Below are 15297 nucleotides of genomic sequence, written 5' to 3' on the forward strand. Positions count from 1 at the left end.
CCTCGCTCAGCGATGGTCGCCCACTCCGCTGCATGCTGCTTCTCTACCTACACCGTGGTCACCTCGGCCGCTAGGTTCTGGGACTCACGGTAGGCAGACTCTAGCTGACGCTTGAGCTCAGTCACCTAGGCATGCTCTATCCAGAGGAAATGGGACTTGCGGGACTACATCTCCTTTAGACCCTACGAAAACAAAAAGCATGTATGCTGAGGCAACCAATAAGAGACTTAGAAGTCAAAAAGAAATATGAAAAACTCACCTCTGCCGGCAAGCTGCAGGTCGACCTAAACTAACTGCTGGGCGGACTTAACCCGCTCCTTTGCCTCCTCAAGCTTCACAGATAGGTTGGCAAGTTCTGACATCGTGGCGAGTCCTTCCCCCCAAGGATGTTCCAGAGCCGACACTTCTAAGAATCCCGAAGAATGAACCATGCCTTTGTTGGGTCCTCGGGGCAGGGCCATTCTAGGTCACCCTCCAGCAGCCCATCAGAGGACCCAACCTCTAAATGAACCACCGCTAGCTCCCGTGATGACATCGATAGCTCCACCATGTCATCCGCCTCATCGTCAGACGGGACCTCCACCTCGGTTGTGTGGGCCACCGCTGGCCGTTCTGACTTTGTCTCGGCCATGTCTCCCCATGATGCCTTCAGCTCTGACTGCGAGGGTGAGTCGTGCAGCCCTCCACCCGACGAGGCAGGGAGCTCGGTCTCCCTTTCCTCTTCTGCCTCAGCTAGTGGAGGAGGGGCCACAAGAGTTACCTCTGATGTGACCTCCATCATTAGCACCAAAATCACCACCAATGCCGCCGCTGCTGCCACCGTACTAGCAACCGACCCGGGGGGCACTAGCCTCGGAAGGGAAGGGTTCACCCACCACCCTATTCCCCTCACTGCTCACCATGATGCATTGTAGGGTGGGCCTCCAAACCTCCCACACAGGAGTTGGGGCGATGCTCAACCCCGTCATCGCCCGGCCACTAACAAAAAATGTTGGTAAGTCATACTCCGAAAAGACTCAACAGAAAAAGATCGAAAAGAAACTAAGAAAAACATATTGGGAGGTAAGCATCATGACTTTGAAGGCAAGACCCAACATTGATGGGCCTGTAGGGTAAGGACCACTCCTAGGCCATGACCCGTGCCCCCTCACTTAAGTTCGTGGGCGAAGTCATCCCAACCGGCTCCTGCCCGGCCTACGGGTCACCGCGACCCTCGGCTCGGGACGCCCCGACCAGAGCAGCAGGCTGGGCATCCTTTGGCTATGAGTAGTGAGCTGACACCGGTCCTAGTGATGCACAGGTACTAGCCTGCTCCTCGGACCACTCGGCTTGCTTGGCCGTGTTTGCGGTAGATGGGGACGAGATCGGCGATGCCACCGAGGGGCACGGTGACCGCGTCCGCTTTGCCTCTCGTTCACCGACGGCGTCCACGCTCACTGCATGCTTCCAAAGCACAACAACCACCATGTGCCTCTCCGCCTCCTACTCATCACCAGCAGACATCGCTGTAGGGTGGCGATGCTCCACTGAGGTCACAGCGACCTCTTGACTTTCCTCCTCGGATAAAATCAAGTCATCCACCTCTGTAGGAGCCTCCAACTCGAGCTCTGACTCGACATCGCACCTTTCCCCGGCCTTCACGCGCTAGGTGATCTTGTGCTCCTTCTCTTGCTTCCACCGAACCTCCTTGGTTCTCTTCCTCTTCCTAGCATCCGTCGCCTCCTTCTAGGCGGCCTGCCGAGCCACGCCCTCCGGTCCCTTGGGAAGGTGCGGCAAGGACTTGTAAACTCCAAGTCCCTATGAAACGAGCGGCTCGAAATCAAAAAATAGGAAAGCAGAGGAAGAAGCACAAACTAAAGGGAAGGGAGCATACCAGTCTGGACACGATCGAGGAGTTGAAAGGTATGGGCTTCCCATTGACCTTCTCTCTAGGCTTCAGCTGTGGCACCCGGTTAAGGCGACCCAGACCTCGTCGTCCGGTAGCTCCTCCAATGACGAATGGTTCGGGTCCATCGGGCCATTGTACTTCCATATTAGTTGTGTCCTCTCCGCCAATGGTGCAACCCGGTGGTGGTAGAGGGTGTGAAACACCCACACCCTGTCAAGGCCGCACCGCACGAGCTTCTGGAGCTCCTCCTCAATGATCTCCACCTTCTTCTTCTCCTGATGGGTACAACCCCACGACCAACTATCCTGCTTCTCTAGCCTCCCATAGGTGAATGCCAGGAATGGCGCCTCTGCCAGATTCCTAATATAAAATCACTCCTCGTACCATCCCCGGTTGGAGTCATAGGGGATGTATGCGGGATACGAGCCTCTCGCGCTTGGTTTCCTCTGCAGGGCAAAACCCCCCCATCGACATGACCTTAGGCGGATTCCCCATCGGCAAAGCTCACCCAGAGAACAGCCGCCGAAAGAAATCCGCGTGCGACTCCATCCCAAGGAAGGCCTCGCAGACGGTGATGAAGCTAGCAATATGCAGCACCCCCATTGGATTAAGGTGCTGCAGCTCTAGACCCCACTCATTGAGGAGCCCACATAGGAACCAGTACATGGGGTATCCTAACCCCCTCTCTTGGAAGGCAAGAAAGGAAACCACCTCATCAGGCCAAGGTTGTGGGAACTCCTCCCTCCTGGGAGCCCTCCAGCATGCCACCTCTTTTGGTGGTAGAAACCCCTTCATGGTGAAGGCCTTCAACACCGAGTCCTTCATAGTGGACGACCTCTAGTCCGACATTTTGCTTTAGGGTCATGAAAGGATTTGTGAGTTTTTCTCTTCTCCCTCGTTCTCTCCCTTTTCTTTCCTACAACCCACCGTGGCTCTCAAGAATGCTCTCGGCAAGAAGGAAAAGGATAGGAGGTGACAGATGACAAATAGGCGACAGAACAGGACAAAAATCTTCTCCCTTCTCCTACTTAAGGAAAAGGGTGCAGTAGTTGGGAAAGGTGCGCTGATCGGGAAAGACAAAACGATGGAGCGAAAACCCTCTCTCTTTCCCATTTAATGCAGATGGGACGCACACTGACCAACAGAACAACGCCTGGTCAGATAGAACGACGCTTAGTAAGACAGGACATGGCCTAGGTATGGCCCACCACTACCACACGCTGAGCTCAGAAACCAAAGCGCCACCACGGGCAGGTGGCTCTACTCCTCCCTAGGCGGGACTTGAAAAACCCAAACAAAGGGATCTCTACCAGGAGAGACCATCGGGCTTCCTAAGTCGATCGAATGGCTCAGAAAAACACATCGAGAGACAGGTAAGGAGTAAAGGGATGCCGCCATGTAGGTCATGCCCACTCCATCATGAACGACGAGCACGGGTCCCGGTCAGACATTTCCAATTAGAGCTCTCCGAACCCCATCACTCGAGTCATCAAGGTAACACTACCGACCATCGCTATTTCTTTATTTAAATCATTTCATACATCCATACGTGCATTCATTCCATACGCCCGTCCCCTCGGGTGATTCGGGCCCTAAACCCCCCGGGGGCTCGGGAACTAAGCATCGCACATGCAGCGAAATGCATGACAACACTCCGTGTTGCATCACAAAGTGGTAGTTGCCTCATTCAACATGAGCAATGACTGATCAGGGTTCGAAGGCTGGCCCGTTAAGGGCTCGAGTCCGCCCCATGTCAAACAGAGCTAGAGGAGAAAAATGCAGATGAGCCCAATGCGGCCCTCGCTCAGTCTAGCAGATAGGGTCATCTCAACCTTCTCGTTCGATCCTAAGCCTCTACTAAGCCCACAGAATCTCCATCGAGTGGAGGCCATTAGGCCACCTGGGTCGGTCTCCAGAATGACCCTGGCACCTACCGGGTTCTAGGTAAAAGGAGTAGTGGAATGTCACAAGAGGGCTATGCCGACCCCGTCATGAATGACAGACCCGGATTCCACTCGATCATACCCATTAGCGAACTCACCGAGCGTGTCACTCGAGCTCGAGCGATCAGGACAAGCGACAAAACTCAGCCCCTCCGATTGTGAGAAACCGAGGACGAGATAATGCACACAACTCAAACCAACCCCTACTAAGGCCCAACAGGGCTCGGGGGCTCAAGACACAAAACGCCTAGGTCTATGACCCCAAACTCGCCCCATCTGGCTATACTTTGACTGCACTCCAAAAACACCTGGGTCTGCGACCCCAAACTCGCCCCATCCGGCTACGCTTCGACTGCACTCCAAAAACACCTGGGTGTGTGACCCCGAACTCTCCCCATCCAGCTATGCTTCAACTGCACACCAAAACACCTAGGTCTGTGACCCCAAACTTGCCCCATCTAGCTACCCTTCCACTGCACTCCAAAAACTACCTGGGTCTATGACCCCGAACTCGCCCCATTAAGATCCACGAGCTCTGGCTCGCCCGATCCCAAACTAACTAAACTAACTATCTTAGTTGCGCAGGCCACAGTGAGGCTAGGATCCATGACTCTGACTCACCTGATCCCATGACGCGCACCGACGCTAGGATCCACGAGCTCCGTCTTGTCTAATCCCTAAAAACTAACTATCTCATCCGATCCTATGGCGTGCACCGACGCAAGGATCCACAAGCTCTACCTCGCTCGATCCCAAAACTAACTGCCTCAGCTACGCAACAACAGCTTGGTTGACAATTCTGTCTTGACTAAAAAAACACGCACATGCGCCCACTAACAAACACCCTCCGGACGATTCTACCTGAATCACCCGGGGGCTCGGGGGCTATACCCGCGGGTGCCCTCGCGCGCACCCGCTGATGCAACAAAAACCTCCCCCACTGACAACACGACAACCCCCTTGGACGATTCTGCCCAAATCACCCGAGGGCTCAGGGGCTACAACCACGGGTGCGCGGCGCACCCGCCGTCAAGACAAAAATCCCCCAGACGATTCTACCCGAATCGCCCGGAGGCTCGGGGGCTCCTGTCAGATTCATAAACCCAGGGTCCCTCATGAACCATCTTCTCAACAAAGGCTCAGCCCAAGTAGACAAACACGCAACTCATGGGCTGGCCCAAGTATCTGAATGATAGGCCAGACGGACAATCAAATCACCGATCAGAAGGCTTGACCATGGAGGAACGGCACCCACGCTTCCGACTCTAGCCCATCTCTTCGACCGGAGCACTCGCTTCGGTCTCCAGCCCGCCTTCGGATGGCCTCTCCGACCAAAAGGCCTGGCCAAAGAACCACTTCTGACTTCGACCCCCACATCTCCGACCAGGGGTACACAAAAACCTTGCTCACCGCTCTTCTCCGACTAGGACCAACCGACCGAGGACACCCGCTCAGAAAGGACTAGGGAACGAATAGGAGAAAGCAAGGCAAGTGCACAAGTCAAACCTCAATACCAGGGACTATACTCTGTACTCCTATAGAAATAGTACTCTGCAACCTCCCTAACACAAACAGTGTTGTAGGCGCTGACTTTTTCCCTATAGTATTGTGGGCACCATTAACTCGCATACGGTAAGGCTCCCCCACATGCCTCTAGGCATCAACAGTGTTGTGGGCATCAGCATTTATCGTACCGAGTGAACATGGTGAAACCCCTCACATGCCTCTAGGAATCAACATTATAGCAGGTACTGACATCTGCCATACCCTGAACAAAACGACGTAGCCTCCCACAGTGCATTCGACATCCAATAGTGTTGTGGGCGCCTACCATCGTCCTGTACCCGCCAGCATGGGCAACAAGGTTTAGAAGCATACGTACTCTCTCCCTCTCACTTGTAAGGCCATACCTTCATCTATAAAAGGGGATGCACTCTCTCCCAACATTCAGGTTCAGTCAAGTAACTCTAGATTCATTAGATCGATCAAGTTTACTAGTTCACAACCATAGAACCGCCAGGTTCGAACCTCAAGCACACGCTTGAACACTTAGCTCATAGCGGAGCTCTTGTCGCTCTCGACCCTTCTGACCAGAGTTCGACCGGACATCTTGTACTTCCCATCTTTCTCCTTCTTGTTTGTAACCTCACTGCAAACTTCGAGAACCTGGGCTCAGGAATAAAGTCATCGACCGACTCGAACTGGACGTAGGGCATGTTGTCTGAACCAGTATAAACCCTGTGTCATTGAGTGCTAGGCCACTTCCAATCACAACGTATGGCCAAACTACAAATATTTACTTGTTGGTCACTTTCTGCACTGACAGTATCTCTCGATGATGAAACCTCAAAACAATCTTAGGATACCTTCTAACATAGTGCTAGTAACTCTGTGATTGAGAAGGCAATTCTTTTCTGATGATAATGCAAGTGCTCTTAATTTTGCCTTTTATTTTTGTTTTTGGGTATCTTTTGGTCTTTAAAATTGTTTGCTCTAGGTTATCTTTACAAACTTACACTGTCATGTGATCTATGGTATACCAATCTATAATTACGGTCAAATTACTTATGCCAAAAATTGTCTGACTTGCTGTGGCTTATGTGACTATACGTATTATACATTTCCTGTTTTGGTCATGTACTCATGTTAGTTTAATCTGATTATATAGACATAGTTGTAGTCCCAATGAGGATCTCAAGACCTACCGATAGGAAGTGCCGTTTGACAATGTAAACAAGCAGCTGCTTCTTTCTGTTGCAAGTGTCTATCCTTCGACCATAACCTCTGGTCTAATCTAGGATGGAGCCCCATCTGTAATTGTTTAATTTAGCTGTGGTGTGATTTAAATCGTGTCACTGAGGGGTTATAATAACTATCTGTTAACTCATTAACGTCTTTTAGTTTATGAACTGTAATGATGTGCTACAGACAAAAAAAACTACAATGAAATGAAATTTCGGGCCTAATGCCACGATTCTGTTAGACATGGCATTGATTAGAGATGCTATGATTAGGCCAAAACAAAGTTGTTTCAACATTAGCATGGCACACTACTAGCGTTAGCACGGCGCGAGACCAATATTGTTCTAGAATTAACTTTTGACTTAATATGGTCCGTAGCGTTAGCACGGGCACTATACTACAAGAATATAAATATAAATAATGGGATGACCTCTATGGTTCTGCTGTATAGAATTTTCATCTTCCTGTACAAAATTAGTTTGTCCACCTACCAATCTTTATATTGATTTATTTGTGTTCAGTCTGTTCAACTTCAGTCATTCATAGTTTCAGTCTCACTTTAATTTTATTCAGGAACATGTTTAGTTTGGCTATAAGACAAATCTTTAGTTCGAACTTGCTGCATTACATAGCTGAACCATTTGTGCTCTCTTGAAGCAGATCCACTTGGGGCCCTTGTGGAGGTACAAAGGAGTGGTGCAAAAGAATTTTTCAGCAGCTGTATAATTTTTCAATTACACCATGGGCTGTATGGGGGTAAATTCATATACTTGTTGGTGATAAAGCTTTCAAAAATGAATTTTCCATCAAGTTAGATCAGCTCAGTGATGATCCTATTAATTTCCTTGCGAACATGCTTGTTGAACTTATCCAACATGATGATTATTGATCTGGGGATTCAAACGACACTCCTAGTTTTTGTGACCTCCTTGCTCACCAGCATGATCAGAATTGATTCACCCGCACTCCTAGTTTTTGCGACCTGAACCATGGGAAGGGTCGGAAGGCACCGGAACCTCTTCTACAGAAAAAAGAGGAATCTAAAAAACTATTTGCTGTAGCAAAAGATGAAAATTTGTTCATTCTTGCACAAATCCACCGCTTACAAAGTGATCCCAACACGAAAACGACTACTATATTCATAAATACAAAAGACTGTTCACTCGGGGGCTCCCCCACAAACTTATTCGATTATAGTTTCTGACTAGCCCAACTACGAGCACCACTACGGTCGCCGCACCACGCTCTCCATCGGCGACGCCCTACCCCTCTGCGGGATCCTCGAGGGCACCATCATCTGCAATGTCGAGCACCACGTCGCCAACTGTGGTGCCCTCCCTAGGGCGTCCAGGGACTATGACATCATCATCAGCCGCAACCCTGATAATGGCACCTGGGCGAGGGGCGTCTCCTGCAGAGGAAAGGCTGCAATGAACGACGGTAAGGCTGACAGACGCTCGGCACCCTCCAGTGCCCCTCCTGCTTTGGTAGCAGTGGCCCCTTCTCATCAAAGGTGGCCTACACCACCTCATCTACGTTGGATGACCTCTAGCTCGACATCACACTCCGGATTCACAAGCGGATCTGTGAGTTTTTCTCTCCCTAGCATTACCGTCTCTCACTCAGGACCCGCCATGACGTAGGAATGAATTCGGTGGAAAATAAGGAGAAGAAGGTAGCGGCCCGAGAATAGACGAGAGAATGGGATGAGAACTCCCCTCCCCCTCCCTATTTAAGGAAGAGGTGCAGCAACTGAGGAAAGGCAAAAGGTTGGAATGAGAAACTCTCTGCTTTCCCCTATTTAATGCAGGTGGGAAATCAATGCTGATGAGAATCCGAGGGGACATGCCTAAACTGACGGGATGCGCTCTGGTCGATGAGACATCGCCCTGGTCAAATAGGACGTTGCCTGCGAGTGGCACACCACTGATACGCGCCGGGCGCGAGAACTAGGGCACACCCGTATGCAGGCGACTCTCCGCTTCCCTAGGCAGGACCATGGAATGACCCGACGATGGAACCCCCATCCAGTGGGGGCCCAACGGGCCTCCTGGGTCAATCGGATGGCCCAGGCAAAATGATGAATGAACGGCCGTAGAAAGATAAGCACCTCTATTTTCTTACTTTGCGCGTCAATTTCATTACCGAGTTTCCCACCCCAACAATGGCAGGGGCACGGACACCACTCAGGGGCTGCCGAGAGTGTCTACCTATTTAGACATCCTCTTCGCCCAACCCCTCCTTATGTCTAAAAACCAGAAGCACGATGTGTGGGTATAAAACTTTGAATACAAGTGGGCGAACCGCCAGACCCTACGCCCCGACTGGCTATGGTGTTTTTTGTTCAGCAGCATAATTGAATTCATAGTTCCCCGCATCGCAAGCTTTAGCTCTTGCCTTCTCAAGAAGGGTAAGGAGGGGTCCTCCTATAGAATCTCCTTCGAGGAGAAGCTGTCAGGTCGCCTAAATCAATCAAACGGCATGGATCGCCGCTGAGAGATAGAAACAAAAAATGGCAAACATCGGACCTGAACCCCGTGCTGACATATTTGGTAAGAGTTTCCTGTCGCTCACGCTACCAGGGTAACATTACCGACCCCCCGCTTTCATTTCAATTAAATTGTATATTGAATCCATACATCCAAACATTGCATATGCAAATCGCTGCATCTCAACGCTTCGTGATGCGTCATGCAGCGGTAGCCGCCTCATTCAATATGAGTGGTGACTGACCGAGGTTTGAAGGCTAGCCCACAAAGGGCTCGAGGCAGCCTCGCATCAAATAGAGCCAGGGGAGAAAAACTAAGATGAGCCCCAGTGGCCTTGCCCGACCCTGCTCAGAAGCGGACAGGGACATCTCGACCTTTCTCATTCGATTCTAACCCCGAGCCAAACCCATAGAATCTCCATCGAGGAGAGGCCAATGGACCACCTAAGCCTATCGAACGGCTTGGGTATCTGCCGAGAGGTGGGTTAAGAAGTAGTGAAATGCCACATGAGCGCTCTATCGACCCCATCAGCGAATGATGGACCTAGATTTCACACGAACGTACCTGTTAGAGAGCTCATTGAGCACGACACTCGAGCTATTGAGGCAAGTGTCATCAACTTAGCCCCTCTGGTTGCGGAAACCGAGGATGGGGTAACATGTGAAACACGACCGACCCCTAACAGACCCTAATGGGCTCGGGGGCTCAAGCTGCTCGGTCCATGATCAAGAGACCAAGGTTCAAAGGCTGACCCACAAAGGGTCTAAGGCCACCTCGCGTCCAACAAGAGCCAGGGGAGAAAAACTCCAATGAGCCTCAGCGGCCTTTGCCCAACCTGCATTAAGGCGGGAAGAGTCATCTCAACCTTCTAGTTCAATCCTAGCCTCTAGCCGAACCCATAAAATCCCCATTAAGGGGGAATCTATTGGAAGGCGGGTCAAGGAGCAACGAAACACCACCCGAGGGCTTTCCGACCCTGTCGCAAAGCAAACGGGATCAGATTCTATCTGAACATCCCTGTTAGCGAGCTCATAAAGCACGTCACTCAAGCCATCGAGGCAAGTGATGTTGCCTTAACCCCTCTAGTTACGGAAAACCACAGAATGGGGTGACAATAAAAAAATGAGCTAGGCCCTTGACCGAATCCCCACCATGCATGGGGGCTCGAGGAAGGCTGGGCCTAGCAGCTAAGACCAAACACACGGTCACGCAGCGATCGCTAAAATCCTAAGTAAGGGATATGGGCGAATGCAAGACTAAGTTCGTGACCCTCGCTCCGGTCTCCAATACCATCCAGTCCCAGTGACCACAAGGGGATCGGATGTCACTCAGGGGCTGACAAAGGTACGAGTACATCCTTTCTTTTTTCAAAACTAGTCATTACGTCAGACCTTTTCCTTGCGTCAAGACTAGCGGCAAGGTTCAGGGGAACAGATAGGTAAGACCGCAAAAAGCCCATGCTCAGACAGCTATGGTAATTTCGCTCACCAGCATAATTAAAATTTCCCATGAACACCTCGGGCCCTACAGTCTTAACGAGCAGAAGGGTCGGATCGCATAAATCTTTTTTCATCGCAAAAAGGGAAAAGGTGAGATCAAACAAACAAAACAAAATTGCGAAACAAAGTCATGAATCTATTTTCGGACACAAAAGTACCGACGCTTGTCCACATATTATAGACAAATATTTATTTCAACTAACTAACAACTCCTCCGAGGGAGAACCATGTCTTCAATTTTGCTCGCCAGGCTTTCTACGAGAGGAGTCACCGCTGCTTCTATTTCATCCAGCTCAGAGAGCTCATAGCCAGGCGTGAAACCTAGGCTCATTACCCTCAGGTTGATGTTATCATCATAATGCGAGCCGGCGATGGCGAAGGCTTGGATAACCCCTAGGTGAAAAGCTTCCTTCTCCTACTGGCGCACCCGCGCTATGATATCTACGGCATGGGCCATGAGCGAGCTGGTCCCTTCCGCCTACACCACCCATAGGTCGTCATAGACAACGCTCAGGCCAACCTTCAAGAGTTCGATCTTGTCACTCTCCGCCTAAAGAACACTCCTCGCTTTGGCAAGATCCCTGGCCAGTCTGGCAGTGGCGCCCTTGGCCTCAAGCTTTTGAGCCTTCATGGTATCAAGCTCGGCCTAGAGGGAGTTGATCCTCTGTTGTGCCTCATCATGCTCCTGCACGGCCTGGTCGCGCTCCCCATAGATCATACCACGCTCCGAGCGAAGCCTCTCTAAGGTCTAGCATTGTTCGTCTTGCTCCCCGCGTAGCCGAGCGACTGCCTCGATGTCTAGCTTTGCCCACTGCTCTAGGGCCATGGACCTCTCCTCGGCTTGTAGCCTGAGCTCCTGCTCCATCTCCACCTCGCCCTAGGAGGTTGATGATCCGCTGGCGGGCCTCAGTCATCCCGCTGGAGCAGCTTGTCCCACTGCTTTTGCACCCTAGCGGCCTCCTCCGCATCACACCGTGCCCTCACTGCTAGATCCTAGAGCATCCCCGCAGCATCCTCCATGTGCTGGCAAGACTTGACTTCCTACCACCAAAGATCATCCGCCTCCATCGCAAGGGGAGTCAGCTTAGCCACCCTCCGATGGAGCTGGGTGGTCACGTCCCTATGCAGCTGTGCCTCATCGATGAGGCAGTCCCACTCTTCCTTGTGTTCATGTAGGAACCAAGATTTCTCCTGGCTACGAGCAGTAAGAGACAGGAAAAAAGACAGGTGATCAGAAAATAAAAATAGACGAAGAAAGGAAAAATCAAGAGGCAAGACCAAGCAAATACCTGGCTGGTGGGAATGATGATGTCTCAAAGGGCGCCCTGGGCATGGTTCAGAGCATCCAACATGGTTGTGATCCCATTACCAAGGCTTTCCCTATCCATGTCCTCAGTGCCATCATCGTGGGTGAAGATCGCCGACGACACATCCTATGGACTCCCCATCAGAGCGGGTGCTCATCCCGCATGGGCGGGCAGCTGCCCCTGATATTAGGGATAGGGACAACTCCCTACCGGCCTCCTCGGCGACCACTACGGTGTCTAAGGGTCCCTCACGAGCAACCTCCTCTGTCCTGCCTAGGACGGGCATCACCTCGGAGGCCACCGGTGGCGCGGGACGCGCCACTGCCTTAGGCACCACCACCATAGCTTCTGGCTATGGTCCATCCATCACAGCCACTATCACCTCTGCCCCCGTCAGCGGGACCTCATCTGGCTGCTCCTCGACAACCATAGCCAACGCAACGGGTGCGGCCAATAGCTCCACCTGCTCCGGCGCCGAAGGTGGGATCACTTCCATCGCTAGTCACACGGCAACCTCTGAGGGTGATCCCTCAGCTATGCTGATTGCTCGACCCATCGAGGACGCGAGCACCATCACGGGCGGCGCCAGACCCATTGGCGAGGCTGTGGCACCGGCTTCGCTCCCGCCCGGAACAGGGGTCAATGTTAGATGATGGCCCCCGCCTTGCCTGAAGGGGCAAGGGTTTTCTTGGGCGCCAGTGCTATAGGAATGCCCTGTCTAACCGACCCCCGGCGCTGCAGAAGAAACAAAAGTCATAAGTCACCGCAAAAAATAGAGAAAAATAGAGATAACAGAGGAGTCGACAAACTATGTTGGCGCTATTAGATGACATTTGGGGATGAACCTCTGGCTTCTAGCTCCACCTCATTAGGGTGGGGCCACTTCGAGCCTGCCCCTTGCTCTTAGACAGAGAGGCTCACCTCCCTTGTCTCCAAGGGCATGGCGGCAAAGCCGTCCCTCTCTGTCGTTACCTCGAGCGTGGCGGCAGATCCACCCGCCCCTATCGACTCATGGGGAGCGGCATCAGAGCCACCCCCCTCCATCGGCACCCCAAGCACTGGTGGTAGGCCTACCTGCTTCCATCGGTCCTAAGGACTAGGCCGACGGTTAGGCCCATCTCTGCCGGTCTCGAGGGCTTGCTTCCCCCCATGTAGAACGAGAAGGGTCCCTATGTGGATGGGTGGGCGCTTGTCAGCAAATCCTCACCCTCTAGGACACCCCAATCCACACTGGTAGCTGCCTCATCAAACTCATCATCATCATCATTGTCATCACTAGCCTGTCTCCTCTCCTCGATCTCATGCTTGCTACTTTCGAAGCAGCTTCTTCTTCCTAAGCTCCCTCATCCTTTTGTCCCACTCGGTCTGCAATATGGTTTGCTCTCGCTAGGGTCCTGATCCTTCAGTAATGGAGCCTGGGCTTTCCTTGAAGAATAGTGGCCTCGGATGGTCCTGCCATCCCAAGGTCAGCTTTAAGGGGTTAGAAATTCAAGTAAAAAATGAGTACAGGAGAAAGAAAACTTATAAGTCAATGAACCCTGGTTCCGGCCGTATTGGGGGATGCCCCGGCACCAGAAACACAAAATCAAGGATGACTCCAGCTATGTCCTTCAAAGGCTCCATCACCTCTTTGATGCACTGCTGCCACTTCGAAGGGAGGGAGCGCTTTGTCGACAAGCATCCATCCCTTCAAGCGATGCTCCGGGCACCATCTGGTGTAGGGGGAGCGCGCGTGCCATGAGCAGCGCCACCCTCCTCATGTGGTAGCCACCAATGATCCCCTGATCCCTTCACATGCCTATCCTTCAAAGTTCAGATGGCAGGTAGGAAGGTCGTTGATGTGCTTCTTTTTTTTGGCTGGGACACCCCACTTCCATGACCCCTAGGGCCTCCATGATGAAGCACCTAGAGAAAACTAGCCAAGGGAGTGGCGGTGTCATCCTTCACATAGAACCATTGCGAATGCCACCCCTTGTTGGAGGTCGACAGCCACATTAACAGGGTACAGCTTCTGTCCGGTTGTTGTAGAGGTGGATGACAGGCGCATCCCACCAGCGCATGTAGATCTTGCTTCTCGACCCGCTTCTTCAGAAGATTGACAGGCGAAGAGATACCTGCCATAGGTCAAAGTGGGGACTAATCCCCAAGAACCCCTCGCATAGAGCGACGAACGACGCAATGTGCTGGATCCCTGTTGGGGGCAAGGTGTTGCAGCTCCACCTGGTAGTAATCCAACAACCCCCAAAGGAACTGATGAGCAGGGTATGGTGAATCCCTACTCATGGAAGTGAGCAAAGGACATGACATACCCTTCAGGCGGCGATGGCTCATCTTCATCACCGGGCAAGCCACCACTCCGTGGTGGTAGTCAGCGAGCGAAGGAGGCCATGACGAAGGAGGCCCTCTAGGCATTGAGGGGTGATGTTGGACCTGCACCATGGCTCCATTGACACAAATTGGAAGAGGAGGCTGCGGGTTCGATAGCGGATGCGAGCTTGACGGTGGTCGTGATGCGAATACGGGAGGCTCTAGCAATTGGCAGCAGAGGTTGACGATGCGAAGGCTGAAAAGGTAAAGTACGGAACCCTGGGGGCGAACCCTATGGTTTTATAGGGGCGACTAGATGCGAGAAGGGCAACCATCCGCCTTGATCTCTGAGCCTGCCATGACACACCGCTACATCACATCGTGGGATACGCGCTCGCAATCCCTATCCTTTCCCACCAAAATCATGCTGAACAGTTTGCCTTCCCTAGGTAGACCGAGGACTCTTTTCCCACCGAGGGAATACGGGTCAAAGGACCCTTTCTTTGGCCCACCTAGACCTAGAAGTCCAAGGGCTGGCCCAATAGTCTCAATGGCCGTCCCAATAAGGGATGGGCCTACAAGCGACCATGATTCAGGGACACAAGCATCAGTAAGACCTTGACCCACAGTTGAGCCCCAGCTAGGCTAACCCTGGATGAGATCCTCATGAACAGGATACCAGGGTTCCCCTAAAAAACTATCCTAGTTACAAAAACCAAATCTCACAGTCTTACCCATGAAGGGTCCAAAATTACCCCCCAGGGCGATTCTATCCGAATCACTTGGTGGCTCGAGGGCTACACCCGACGAGTGCGCTCAGTGCGCACCCTATAGCGAATCGAAATACCCTCTAGGCGATTCTATCCAAATCACCTAGGGGCTCGGGGGCTACTGTTAGGGACCTAATACCAGGGGTACCCAATGAGGTGTGACTAATGACCATCGAACCCGCTGGCTGAATGATGGAAGACTACTATGCTTCTTGCCTAAACAATGGAAGACTAGGTTCTGCCTCACCAGATGGCTAAGGGCTAGCCTTGCCCGATGTCTGAGGGCAGGCTCCGCCCCACCCGATCCTCGAGGGCTGGCCTCTACCTCACCCAAAGACTAAGGGCTGGCTCT

General features: G+C 52.1%; 1 non-coding gene and 2 pseudogenes across 1 annotated transcript; all 3 read left to right on the forward strand.

Annotated features, from left to right (window-relative positions):
- Window positions 1-6155: 6155 nt before the first annotated feature.
- Window positions 6156-6256, forward strand: LOC136541082 (small nucleolar RNA snoR31/Z110/Z27; annotated as a pseudogene).
- A 254-nt stretch (window positions 6257-6510) lies between these two features.
- Window positions 6511-6695, forward strand: LOC136541076 (small nucleolar RNA Z112). Its single transcript, XR_010780180.1, has one exon. It is a non-coding gene; the product is annotated as a small nucleolar RNA Z112 (small nucleolar RNA).
- A 95-nt stretch (window positions 6696-6790) lies between these two features.
- Window positions 6791-6871, forward strand: LOC136541101 (small nucleolar RNA snoR2/U65; annotated as a pseudogene).
- Window positions 6872-15297: the final 8426 nt, after the last annotated feature.

This window comes from Miscanthus floridulus, chromosome 2, assembly GCF_019320115.1.
Source record: "Miscanthus floridulus cultivar M001 chromosome 2, ASM1932011v1, whole genome shotgun sequence".
NCBI lineage: Eukaryota > Viridiplantae > Streptophyta > Magnoliopsida > Poales > Poaceae > Miscanthus > Miscanthus floridulus.